Source organism: Melitaea cinxia, chromosome 1 (genome assembly GCF_905220565.1).
Source record: "Melitaea cinxia chromosome 1, ilMelCinx1.1, whole genome shotgun sequence".
NCBI classification, from domain to species: domain Eukaryota; kingdom Metazoa; phylum Arthropoda; class Insecta; order Lepidoptera; family Nymphalidae; genus Melitaea; species Melitaea cinxia.
The window spans coordinates 3,071,155-3,084,522 of record NC_059394.1 but is presented as its reverse complement, the minus strand read 5'-3'; the positions used below and the strand labels follow the sequence as shown (position 1 = coordinate 3,084,522).

Here is a 13,368-nt window from a genome sequence, read left to right as displayed (position 1 = left end):
TAATATTTTTTTTTTAACTATGCATACAAAATACACTAAATCAATAAAAAAAAACATTACATACACTGACTATTTGGCACACAAACACACACACATACTAATAAGTAAACTAAAACTAAGTAATAAATTTACACTTTTACACGAATATCGGTCATTTTTAGCGACAGCACTGTAAAAAGAGAAAACAAACGTTTACTAAGTTATGTTACTCGTGATTTTTCAAATTATTTCTATTTTTGAGAAATAAATGTTTTTGAACCTTAATTTATTATTGAATAGTTTATGCAGTTTTGTTTTATTAAAAAATGTATATCCTTACTCGTGATTTTTCAAAATAATTTTATTTTTGAGAAATAAATGTTTTTGAACCTTAATTTATTATTGAATAATTTGTGCAGTTTTGTTTTATTGTATAAAATGTATATCTGTCTGTCTATAAAATGTATATCCATTATTTATATTAAAAGTCAGAACTGTAAGAGTTCTGTCTCTATTATTTATAATTTTTATTTAACACTGAAAATAGATCTTCGCACTCCCGCTAGAGCGAGGACGTCCCAAGAAATTATTATTTTTTGAGTATAAAATATTAATTGAAAGATAAAAAAAAAAATTGGTGTTTTCTAAACACTTGAATGAATAAATTCCAAAATAATTATTCCAAAAATATTATTTGTGAGTATAAAATATTAATTGCATAATGAAAAAAAAAATAGGGTGTAAAAGTTCCAGTTGGAAAAAATTTTTCAAGTCCACTTTTCAACAAATAGTGAGCCCACATTGGGGTCATATACAAACAGGGCTCAGAACCTATTTTTATAATTTTAGTATCTGTCTGTTTGCTTGCTTACTTATTACGCAATAGTTGTTTCACGAATTTAAAAGTACAATAAAAATGTTACTACTAACGATTGTTAATGACCTATTTAGTTATTTTTTTATTCTGTTACAGAAAAGTAATGTATTTGTACGAATTTTTGTACAAAAGTAATTGAAGAGGACGTCAGTCGAGACATGAGTTGTTAATTAATAATAAAGAATTAATAAACGCTTTACACTCAACGGATCCCCCAGTAGGATTTTCTCCTGTGTTGGGAGTCCGGAAACATATACAATGCATACACACAACGCCCAGACCACGACTAACATCGACACGTCGTGAGCGGGAATCGACCCCGCGACCGCGCAACAGCCAGTGCTACTACCGCTGCGCTAATGCGTCATCAAATTAATAAAAATAATATACGTCGTTCTAAATTATATCATTTATTATAAATTCAAAAGATGGATTTTTGAAATTTTTGTTTTATTTATCTAAAATTTTAGTTATTATGTTATCGACTGACGTGTGTTGCAGCGTAACTACTTGAGGGTTCGCTGATGAATTAATTGGTTTTTCGTAACAAGTAATTGTAATACCTAGTAAGTACTCGTAGTTGATTGTCTAAAAGTTAGCTGAGAGATCTCCAACTGACCCAATACAACTTCAAAAGTATAAATTACTAGTAGTAAACAAGTTTTGTTTTGTTAAAAAAAAAATTGAAAAGGATGAAAAAATAACAAGGTTTTTGAACAATTAATGCTATATTTAGGAATATTAGGTATATATTATTATAGCCGGAATTATAATTTGATATGAAAAGGAGTTAAAAGTTGAATATTACTCAATATTGTCACATAACATTGTCTGCCGTCGTGTTCCAGTGTAGTGCCGAAAGTAGCGTCTGAAAACAAAGAATAAATATTTCTTGCAATAATTAAAAACAAATATAAACTCAGTAAGCTTTTGAAGTCGTATGAAATATTTAGCGAAGACTTCGGCTCTCAGAACTTAAAATCGGAAGCAAACAATGACTTCTGGGCATTTCATTTATTAAATTATTTTTCAATAAAAATATGTACTATATTGCTTTTTGTTAAATATTTTTAAACGTGTTACGATTCAATTCATGTGACTTCTCCCTAATAATATATTTTGTTTATATTATATTATTTACTTTCTACAAATGAATATAACGGTAATATATATATCTTGGATAAGAATAAGTAATAAAATTGTAAACTAATTTCTAACACTACAAGTTTATTATTATCGATTAAAAATAAATAGTTCAATGTGTTTACACTTACCCATGTTAACCTTGGCCTTTATCAACGGAAATACCGCTATTACCACCAACACCTTTTTTTTTTTTTTTTTTTTTTTTTTTTTACGTGGGGAAAATCCATCATGGATACCCTCCAGCGCGGGGGCGCCAGAGGGTTATGTCAGACTCCTACTGACTAAAAACCACCACGTGTTAGCAGTCATCCGCCTGGGTGGGGCGAGAGGGGTCGCGCTAGCATTCGCCACCTAATTACCACCAACACCTCCTCCAAGGCTGCGGCTGCTTCTGAAACCACCTCCGGTGCCAATTCCACTATTGCCACCGACGCTGCCGCCTAATCCACCTCCAAAGCCACCTATGCCATAACCATGTAAAAAAACTTTATTAGAATAGAAGAGAGTTAGATTTTTTTTTGAGCAAAGTAATAGACGATTTATTTACAACTTTCTAAATTATAAGAATTACAAGACACCTAAATAACATTGTTTGTATATCTTTTCTTATATCATTATTTATTTATTTATTTATTATGTCAGGAAATAAGAAAAAAGATTTGAAAGAAAAGTTAGGAGTCAATTTCTTTATACAACTAGGTCGGCAACCTAGCGTACGGCTCATCTAGTGGCAAGTGATTACTGTAGCTAATAGACGCCTGCTAAGTCAGAAACACCACAAGTGCGTTACCGACCCTACTTCAACACCCGATTCCTCCCAAGAGCTTTATTCATCTTACTCAAAATAGGAATACAACACTATTAAAAGAAAGCAATATTATTTAGCAGTGATCTTCTGTCAGGTCGAGGTTCTTCCCCAGTCGGGCTGCTCCAGATTTTGAGCATAAACGTTCCTGCTGTGCCCTTCCTCAGTTGAATTTTTTGATTCTACATTAATGCATCTTGGAGTCGGACAGTATGTTTAATTTAAATAAATGCAAAATTATTACCTGGTGTCGCTTGAACCATGGCGAAGACCACGAGGGCCACATAAAGTATAGCAGCGATCTTAGTCATTATTGGACTGTGCCTACAGATATGCAAGCCAGCTTTATATACACTAAAATCTGATTACGTCATAGTCAGATAAACATTTAAAATCCACTTTAATTTTTTGAAAATATTTTAATGATGTTTTGATTCAGTTGCTTTTAAGAAGGCGCCGGCGTGCGAGAACCATATTTTATTTTTAATTTTTATCTAAATTTTATCAAACGAGTAGATTAAATTGAATTTACATCAGACTGTATACGTCTTATTTTTCAGCAAAATGCGTATTTATTATTCAAATAGTTTAAATTCTCATCCACCATATTGTTTCAGTGTCGGTGGGCAAGAGATTTCTTTACCATAAATAATGTCATTATGATAACAACCACGTTTTACGTGCTATTCATAATACGGTGATGAGGTCCACAAGGACATACACCCAGATCTTTCAGCACATTTTTATCATTGTTTATCACTTCAATTTATGCTTTTAATTTCAATTTTCAATTTTTTTTTTCTTCGAATTCATCAACCTCTCATAATGGATATACTTTCAATATATGTATTTGTGTATCTATGTATGTACATGTTCATATAAGTGTTTATGTAGTCAAGTATACATTTATTTTATACTAGCCACCCCGGCTTCGCATACCCCCGGCTTTACATACGTCATATTGTACAGTCGTGTGACTGATATTACGTCACTGCCGTTATATATTTTTCTTACGGTTTAAGTCTCACATTTTTTTTAGGTTCGGTCGCCCAGGCAAATGTCAAGCTTGCCGTAAAGAAGTTCGTTCCAATAAACATATTTTTTGCGCTCACATTGCAAAGCCTGGCTGATACCCTACGAGATACACCAAAAAAAAAAAAAGTAATACAGTACTGTACACCTTAAAAAGGTCTACAAAAAACTCCGCGATGGCATATGTCGTGTCTTTTAGGAATAACTCAGAATAACCATTTTTTATTCTTTACTATTTACGAAAAATAATGGCTTATTTACGTAACGATTTTAAGAAATACAGCATTAATTCTTATCCAATCAAGTAAATACCTTAAAGAATTGTGCGTTCAATACAGATTTCGAGAGAGATTCGAAGATATTACAGATTTAAAATGCAGGGACAAAAAAGGTGTGAACGTTGTATATAAAGACATTCTATTGTATATTTAGTAGGTATCAGCATTGCACCCGTGCGAAGCCGGGGTGGCTAGTATAAAATAAATGTATACTTTTTTTTTGTATTGTAAATATTGTAATGTAACAATTTCAATCTTTTATATTATTATACTTCTTACCTTTGCGCAGTTACAAGCAGTCTTTTTTTGGAACAAAAATATTAAGTATAAAATATTATATTATTATATATTGAATATAAAAATAATAATTAAAAACAAAACAAAAAACCCGCCTGCGTGAAGAACAACTAATAGAAATCAACTGAAAAAGCTGGAACAAGATAAAAATTCAATATGCACACAAAGTCAGCGAAATAAATAGAAACAATATCAAACATTTTGTGCTGTACATTTTAAATATATTAATACGGTAGTCCTTCGAAACTTTATGCAACGTCGTACATAACATGCAGTCGGAGACATGCACAAAGAGAGAATGATTTGACTTATCCTTCAATTTCATGCCTCCGACTGCATATTATCTACGACGTTGCATAAAGTTTCAAAGGACTACCGTATTAATATATTTTAAATGAACAGCACAAAATGTTTGATATTGTTTCTATTTATTTCGCTGACTTTGTGAGCATATTGAATTTTTATCTTGTTCCAGCTTTTTCAGTTGATTTCTATTAGTTGTTCTTCACGCAGGCGGGTTTTTTGTTTTGTTTTTAATTATTATTTTATTTATGTCTTTTTAGTCAGACAAATTACGTAATCGGTTCAATTCATTAAAACAGTTTACATCATGTGGTTGATTAAGTAAATTTTTAGGGTCAAGAGAACTGATAGCAAGCCCGGAGAAAGATCTCACTCTGCTCAAAACAACGTAATCCTGACCTTTAGCAAATAGGTGACTGCTTAAGTCAACAACTATTAGTTTTAATATAATTAAATTATTATTAAAATTATTTGTTTGTATTTGGTATTATGTATTTGTTATTGATTTTATTAATGTAATTGTAAATTGGTGTAATTTTATTAATTTTTATTTGTAATTTTAATTGTGTTTTTTTTAACCATTGTATTTTATTAGAAAGGCTACACCCCGAAGTTGATCGTCGCCTAGGAGACGAGTTTGGCATGGCATAGGCGTGGGAAAGAGCAAAGTCCACATTTTTTAAACTTTAATATTGTATTTCTTTATTAGCATTACGGTAATAATAATCATGATATACCTTTTTAAAATCCTTGTATTGTGCCCTTCAATTTGATACCCATATTGTAGTATTCGAGAGAAAAAATTTTTTTTCATTAACTACAATGGCTTCGCGCAGCCGCCATGTTTGATTTTTTTTTAATGTCACCTATCTAAGAACACTTGGGCAGCTAAGACGAACCTAACGATACCTCAATTATGTAAATCCGTTCAGTGTTTCTGGAAATATGAGGTAGTAAAGAATATTACATACAAATATACATACATACAAGATACGCGCGAAAAACATAACCCTTCCTTGGCAGTCGGGTAAAAATAGAATTTATTTTTAATAAAATATTATACATATTTACAATTCACAACTTAAGAACTAAATATTTACAGATAGTTTTGGTATAAATCATGTCCGCGTGGAATTGTACCAAGAATGCTGGCAGCATTTCCCCGTTGAATCGCTAAGCCGATTCTCTGGGCAAAAAATGCACCAGCTTTCTTGTCACCAGTGGAGGCAATAAGGCGAGGTGTTATCTCATTTAAAAAATTTTTAGCACTGCTACTCCAAGGTCCAAGTGTTTCGACTGCAAACGGCACAAAGATGTAATTTGGAATTAGTGACGAATATTTGTGCCGTTTAGTCGTTTCAGCTTTTTTCGCTGCGGCTCCCGCTTTTAAGGCTGTTTCCCTGACACGAGACGGAGCAAGTGTGTCAACGCTGGTTGCGTCCCACAAAAGCGCCCGTCCCCTTTCCCAGGGAACCAACGTCAATCCATCAGGTCTCTTGCCATCATTGCGACTAATTCCAGTTGGCTCGATAAGAGCAGAAACGTCGATGGTGGCAAGAGCTCTTTTTATGGTATCGTTTAGGGAACCGTGGCGGGAAAACCTACCTGAACTCTTGTTACAGGAAAGGCCGTGTAGTCCGAAAGAATCGACCTCTTTTCCGCACGGAAATCTGTGTTCAAAGCACAGTGGAGCTCCCAACCGGAGACCGAGAGCAATTCTAAAACTTTCATTGTCTAAAAGTGTCCCAAGATTTTTTGACGGCATTGCGTGTAACCAGTGACCCGACTCTTTATTTGACACAGCTAGAAGCCTGGCACGGTTTTTGTCACTTGTAAGTTTTTGCGTCAAACTTATATGAGTATTGTGAACTATTGGTATATCCCAAAGTTTTTGTTTTGTAACGTCCTTCGGGATATCGCCATTAGGACACATTAACTTCCAGTTTTCTAATGCGTCTGTAGTATCAGCTAATTTGGACTGAATTAGATTTTTAGATGTATACTTTTCAATGTATACTTGACTACATAAACACTTATATGAACATGTACATACATAGATACACAAATACATATATTGAAAGTATATCCATTATGAGAGGTTGATGAATTCGGAGAAAAGATGATTCCTTAGCTTGTCCTTAAAAGCGTCAATTGAAGTCATAAACAATGATAAAAATGTGCTGCAAGATCTAGGTGGATCTCATCACCGTACTGTGAATAGCACGTAAAACCTGGTTGTTATCATAATGACGTTATTTATGGTGGAGAACTTTATTGCCCATCGACACTGAAGCAATGTGGTGGATTAATATTCAAACTATTTAAATAATAAATACGCATTTTGCCGAAATATAAGACGTATACAGTTTGATGTAAATTCACTTTAGTCTACTCGTATGATAAAATTTAGATAAAAATTAACAATAAAATATGGTTCTCGCACGCCGGCGCCTTCTTAAAAGCAACCGAATAAAAACATCATTAAAATATTTTCAAAAAATTAAAGTTGATTTTAAATGTTTATCTGACTATGACGTAATCAGATTTTAGTGTATATAAAGCTGGCTTGCATATCTGTAGGCACAGTCCAACAATGACTAAGATCGCTGCTATACTTTATGTGGCCCTCGTGGTCTTCGCCATGGTTCAAGCGACACCAGGTAATAATTTTGCATTTATTTAAATTAAACATACTGTCCGACTCCAAGATGCATTAATGTAGAATCAAAAAATTCAACTGAGGAAGGGCACAGCAGGAACGTTTATGCACAAAATCTGGAGCAGCCCGACTGGGGAAGAACCTCGACCTAACAGAAGATCACTGCTAAATAATATTGCTTTCTTTTAATAGTGTTGTATTCCTATTTTGAGTAAGATGAATAAAGCTCTTGGGAGGAATCGGGTGTTGAAGTAGGGTCGGTAACGCACTTGTGGTGCTTCTGACTTAGCAGGCGTCCATTAGCTACAGTAATCACTTGCCACCAGGTGAGCCGTACGCTAGGTTGCCGACCTAGTTGTATAAAGAAATTGACTTCTAACTTTTCTTTCAAATCTTTTTTCTTATTTCCTGACATAATAAATAAATAAATAATGATATAAGAAAAGATATACAATCAATGTTATTTACGTGTCTTGTAATTCTTATGATTTAGAATTTTGTAAATAAATCGTCTATTACTTTTCTCAAAAAAATTTAAAGTTTTTTTTTACATGGTTATGGCATAGATGGCGGTGGATTAGGCGGCAGCGTCGGTGGCAATAGTGGAATTGGCACCGGAGGTGGTTTCAGAAGCAGCCGCAGCCTTGGAGGAGGTGTTGGTGGTATTGGCGGTATTTCCGTTGATAAAGGCCAAGGTTAACATGGGTAAGTGTAAACACATTGAACTATTTATTTTTAATCGATAATAATAAACTTGTAGTGTTAGAAATTAGTTTACAATTGTATTACTTATTCTTATCGAAGATATATATATTACCGTTATATTCATTTGTAGAAAGTAAGTAATATAATATGAACAAAATATATTATTAGGGAGAAGTCGCATGAATAGAATCGTAACAAGGTTAAAAATATTTAACGCAAAGCAATACAGTGCATATTTTCATTGAAAAATAATTTAATAAATGGAATGCCCAGAAGTCATTGTTTGCTTCCGATTTTAAGTTCGAAGAGCCGAAGTCTTCGCTAAATATTTCATACGACTTCAAAAGCTTACTGAGTTTATAAATTGTTTTTAATTATTGCAATAAATATTTATTCTTTGTTTTCAGACGCTACTTTCGGCACTACACTGGCATACGACGGCTGATAATATTATGTTACAATATTGAGTAATATTCAACTTTTAACTCCTTTTCATATCAAATTATAATTCCGGCTATAATAATATATACCCTATGTTTCCAAATATAGCATTAATTTTTCCAAAAATTCTTGTTGTTATTAAATACATTTTTTCAAATTACAAAACTTGTTTACTACTAGTAATTTATATTTTAGAAGTTGTATTGGATTAGTTCGAGATCTCTTAGCTAACTTTTAGAGAATCAACCACTAGTACTTAGTACCTACGAATTACAATTACTTGTTACGAAAAACTAATCAATTCATCAGAGAACCCTCAAGTAGTTATGCTGCAACACACGTCAATCGATAACATAATAACTAAAATTTTAGGTAAATAAAACAAAAAATTCTAAAAATCCCTCTTTTGAGCTTATTTTAAATGATATAATTTAGAACGACGTTTGTTATTGTTATTAACAACTCATGTCTCGACTAACGTCCTCTTCAACTATTTTTGTACAAATACATTACTTTTATTTTATTTATTCTTAATGTACACCAAAATACAGACACATATAAAGAAAGAAACAATACAAGATGTACAAAGGCGATCTTATCGCTAAATAGCGATTTCTTCCAGATAACCTTTGGGTACTGGACACGATACAGTAGCAGCGGTTAGAAGTGTGCACAAATTAAGGATGAAAAATCAATAACATATAGATAAAAACTACGATATGATAGACTTACATAATTATTAAAGAAAAAAAAACATATAAATAAGTAAATATTTTAGTGTATACTATATAATATACTTTAACATACACATAAACATACATACACACATACACATATAAAAATATATACATATATACACACACACACACACATAAATATATACATATATGTACACATAAAGTAAACTACAAATCGCAACAGTTATGACTTAATGAGCGACATATAATGCTTTTTAAGGCGTTGCTTGAAGCAAGCTTGTACTTTTCTGTAACAAAATAAAAAAAAAAAACTAAATAAGTCATAAACAATCGTAAGTAGTCACATTTTTATTTCACTTTTAAATTTATGAACCAACTCTTGCGTAATAAGTAAGCAAAAGCAAGCAAAGAGACAGATGCTAAAATTATAAAAATAGGTTCCTAACCCCGTTTTTACAAGACTCATAATGTGGGCTCTCTATTTGTTGAAAAGTGGACTTCAAAAATTTTTTTCAACTGGAACTTTTACACCCTATTTTCTTTTTTCATTATGCAATTAATATTTTGTACTCAAAAAAATAATATTTTTGCAGGACGTCCTCGCTTTAGCATTGACGTGAAGATCTATTTTCGGTGCTAAAATAAAATTATAAATAATAGAGACAGAACTCCTAGAGTTATGAGTTATTAGAATTTTCCTCCTCTTTATGGAGGTTTTTTTTTTAAATTACTTAAATGTTAATAGTTTTGGATTTCTTAGCAAAATCGAAATACCTTTTTTCTACTTCATTTGTTAACTTTTGCAATTTTTTGCGTGCTAGAAAATCCTTTCGACCCGTTTTTCTAGACGGATCGAATAAGCTATGGCTCATCTTCTTAGGAACTTTGTCTCTATTTAACGCGTTTCTGAACTTGTTGACTAGACTACTACAGCAAATTTTATATTAGATTCCAAAACTCATGAAATGTTAACTGTGGATCGCATCGAATTACACGCAGTAGATTTTACGTTATGCCGGATCAAACATAGAACGGACGTAAATTCTACAATTAATTAATTTAGCAAGTCTCAACAACACTCCTACAATTCACTTTTCGTAAATATGAAATAAAATAAAAATAAATGGAAGAGTATCATGATTAGACATTATTTTTTTTATTAGACATTAATTAAATATTATTTTTTCATAGACGTCGTGCTTGCGCAGCGATCATAGCACTGGCTGTTGCGCTGAGGGTCACGGGTTCGATCCCCGCTCACGATAGCCATTTGTATCGACCATATAGATATCTGTCGTGGTCTGAGCATTGTGCTTATGTATTGTGTATGATTCCGGACCCCCAACACAGGAGAAAATCCTACTGGGGGCCGTTGAGTGGGAAACGTTTATTAATAATTAAAAATATATGTATATTTGAAAAATATGATATATCATCCAAGGATAATTAAATCGAACGCGTAAATTAATTTTATAAATATACTCGTATATAGGTCTGGGATTAATGAAAACCATATTTTTTTCTTTTCAGTAAACGTACTAAATTCATATTTTTCATTCATACCACTTGTAGAAATACACAAACGAAATCAACGTGTTTGTACATTATAAATCTAATTATGAACATTAACAGTTATAATTAAATCGCAAGCAATTATCTTGACAAATGATTAATTATGTTTGTGTAAGCTACTGACATAATAATGCAGGCAAAATTATATTTAGACGGAAAATTTTATTAGTCACATACAGATAACAATTTTAAGAAGTTATCTTTAGTAAATGAACAAAAAAGTTATTATTAATGCTTTATCTTTTAATATATTCAAACTAGCTATGCCCGCGACTTCATACGCGTGAAATTTAACAAAAAAGTTATTGTTCAATTGGCAGAGTTATAAAATAAATAAACTTCTAAAATGAAAGCACCCTAAGTTACTCCTTATTTTTCCCGACAAAAGCCGTCCAACCGTTTCAGAGAATAGCCGGAACAAACAGATAGACAGAGAGACAGACAAAAAATGTAAAAAATCTTGTTTTGGTATATGTACCGTGTATAGGTACATCCATATGCATTTAGTAAAAAGCGGTTATTTTAATATTACAAACAGCCATTCAAATTTTATTTGTTTGTATAGATTAAAACTTTCACTTATTTCAATGTTTGATCATTTCAATGGGTGATCATTTAGTATCTTAAGAGTATAAAGTTTTTACTCAGTAATATTTCCATATATATTTTTGACTACGTTTTGAAAAACATGTGAAATGGGACTTTGTATTACAGGGCCTTAATCTTAAATCTATATGTTCCTTATGTCTCACGAACCTAAACGAATCGTTCTTCTTACGTCCTTTATGTTCATAATTGTGTTTGCTGTCAAACGAAAAAAAAACCGACTTCAATTACATCGACAAGTAATACAAAGTAGATCGACGAAAAAATAGTCAAGCAACTACGCGTTATCAAAGATTACTCAAAAAGTAGTTATCAGATCTCGATAAAATTTATATGTGACCACATGATAAATATCAGCTTTCGATTAAATTAAAAATTATCAAAATCGGTACACCCATTTAATAAAACACTTTTTTCGGATTTTATCGCGGTTTATTATTAAATTTTGATTCCCGACGTTTCGGATACTTTACAGCAACCATGGTCACGGGAGGACTGAGGTGTCAGACGTCCTAACGTTACAAAGTTATTCGAAACTACCCGACATACATCAATATTTATTTAGTCCTATCTACGCAGAATGTGCCAATTGAGTCTTTAATCTGTGGTAAATTATGCTTGGTTTTTGATTTAATTATATTAATAATGGGGTCCCAAGCAGGTGGTAATTGCCAGCCATCTTCTCCATTGAAATTTGGATGTTTTTTAATTTCAATAGCCTCACGGATCATCCTTGGTTGGAATCGGTGTTCTTTTGCGAGGATCTGTGGTTTATCATATCTAATATAATGGCTAGCTGTGTCTAGACTGTGTTCACAGATTTCGGACTTAGTATAGCGACGATGTTTTAAGTCAGCTATATGTTCCTTAATGCGAGTTTTGATCGATCGTTTTGTTTGTCCTATATAAGAGAGACCACAGTCACAATCAAGCTTGTATACTCCTGCATCTTGTAAGGGTATATGACACTTGACAGATGGTAAAAATTGACTTATCGTTTTTGGCGGCTTGAAAAAAGTTTTTATAGAAGCTCGCTTTAAGATGAAGCCAATCTTGTCAGTGACCCCTTTCATAAAAGGTAGCACAGCAGGTACTCGTTCGACGGTGGCTGGTTTCACACGTTCACTGTGATGAGGACGCGGTACCCGAAGCTTGTTGTCTCGCAGTACTTGCTTGACATGTTGAAGTTCGGTCTCCAGGTGTCGCTCATCGCAGATCCCTTGTGCTCTCTGAAACAAAGATTTACCCACGGTAGCTGTGTTGGATGATGGTGTGATTCACCGTTTAAGTACCTATCCGTATGGGTATGCTTTCTAGCTTCGGGTACCGCGTCCTCATCACAGTGAACGTGTGAAACCAGCCACCGTCGAACGAGTACCTGCTGTGCTACTTTTTATGAAAGGGGTCACTGACAAGATTGGCTTCATCTTAAAGCGAGCTTCTATAAAAACTTTTTTCAAGCCGCCAAAAACGATAAGTCAATTTTTACCATCTGTCAAGTGTCATATACCCTTACAAGATGCAGGAGTATACAAGCTTGATTGTGACTGTGGTCTCTCTTATATAGGACAAACAAAACGATCGATCAAAACTCGCATTAAGGAACATATAGCTGACTTAAAACATCGTCGCTATACTAAGTCCGAAATCTGTGAACACAGTCTAGACACAGCTAGCCATTATATTAGATATGATAAACCACAGATCCTCGCAAAAGAACACCGATTCCAACCAAGGATGATCCGTGAGGCTATTGAAATTAAAAAACATCCAAATTTCAATGGAGAAGATGGCTGGCAATTACCACCTGCTTGGGACACCATTATTAATATAATTAAATCAAAAACCAAGCATAATTTACCACAGATTAAAGACTTAATTGGCACATTCTGCGTAGATAGGACTAAATAAATATTGATGTATGTCGGGTAGTTTCGAATAACTTTGTAACGTTAGGACGTCTGACACCT

At 33.0% G+C, this 13,368-nt stretch overlaps 2 long non-coding RNA genes across 2 annotated transcripts; one reads left to right on the top strand and one right to left on the bottom strand.

The window, feature by feature from the left end:
• Nucleotides 1–1,565: 1,565 nt before the first annotated feature.
• On the bottom strand, nt 1,566–2,465 carry LOC123666417. The gene is made up of 3 exons (XR_006745249.1): nt 2,371–2,465; nt 2,131–2,182; nt 1,566–1,724 (listed from the first exon to the last, which is right to left on the bottom strand). It is a non-coding gene; the product is annotated as an uncharacterized LOC123666417 (long non-coding RNA).
• A 4,830-nt stretch (nt 2,466–7,295) lies between these two features.
• On the top strand, nt 7,296–8,648 carry LOC123666531. The gene is made up of 3 exons (XR_006745270.1): nt 7,296–7,377; nt 7,943–8,081; nt 8,489–8,648. It is a non-coding gene; the product is annotated as an uncharacterized LOC123666531 (long non-coding RNA).
• Nucleotides 8,649–13,368: the final 4,720 nt, after the last annotated feature.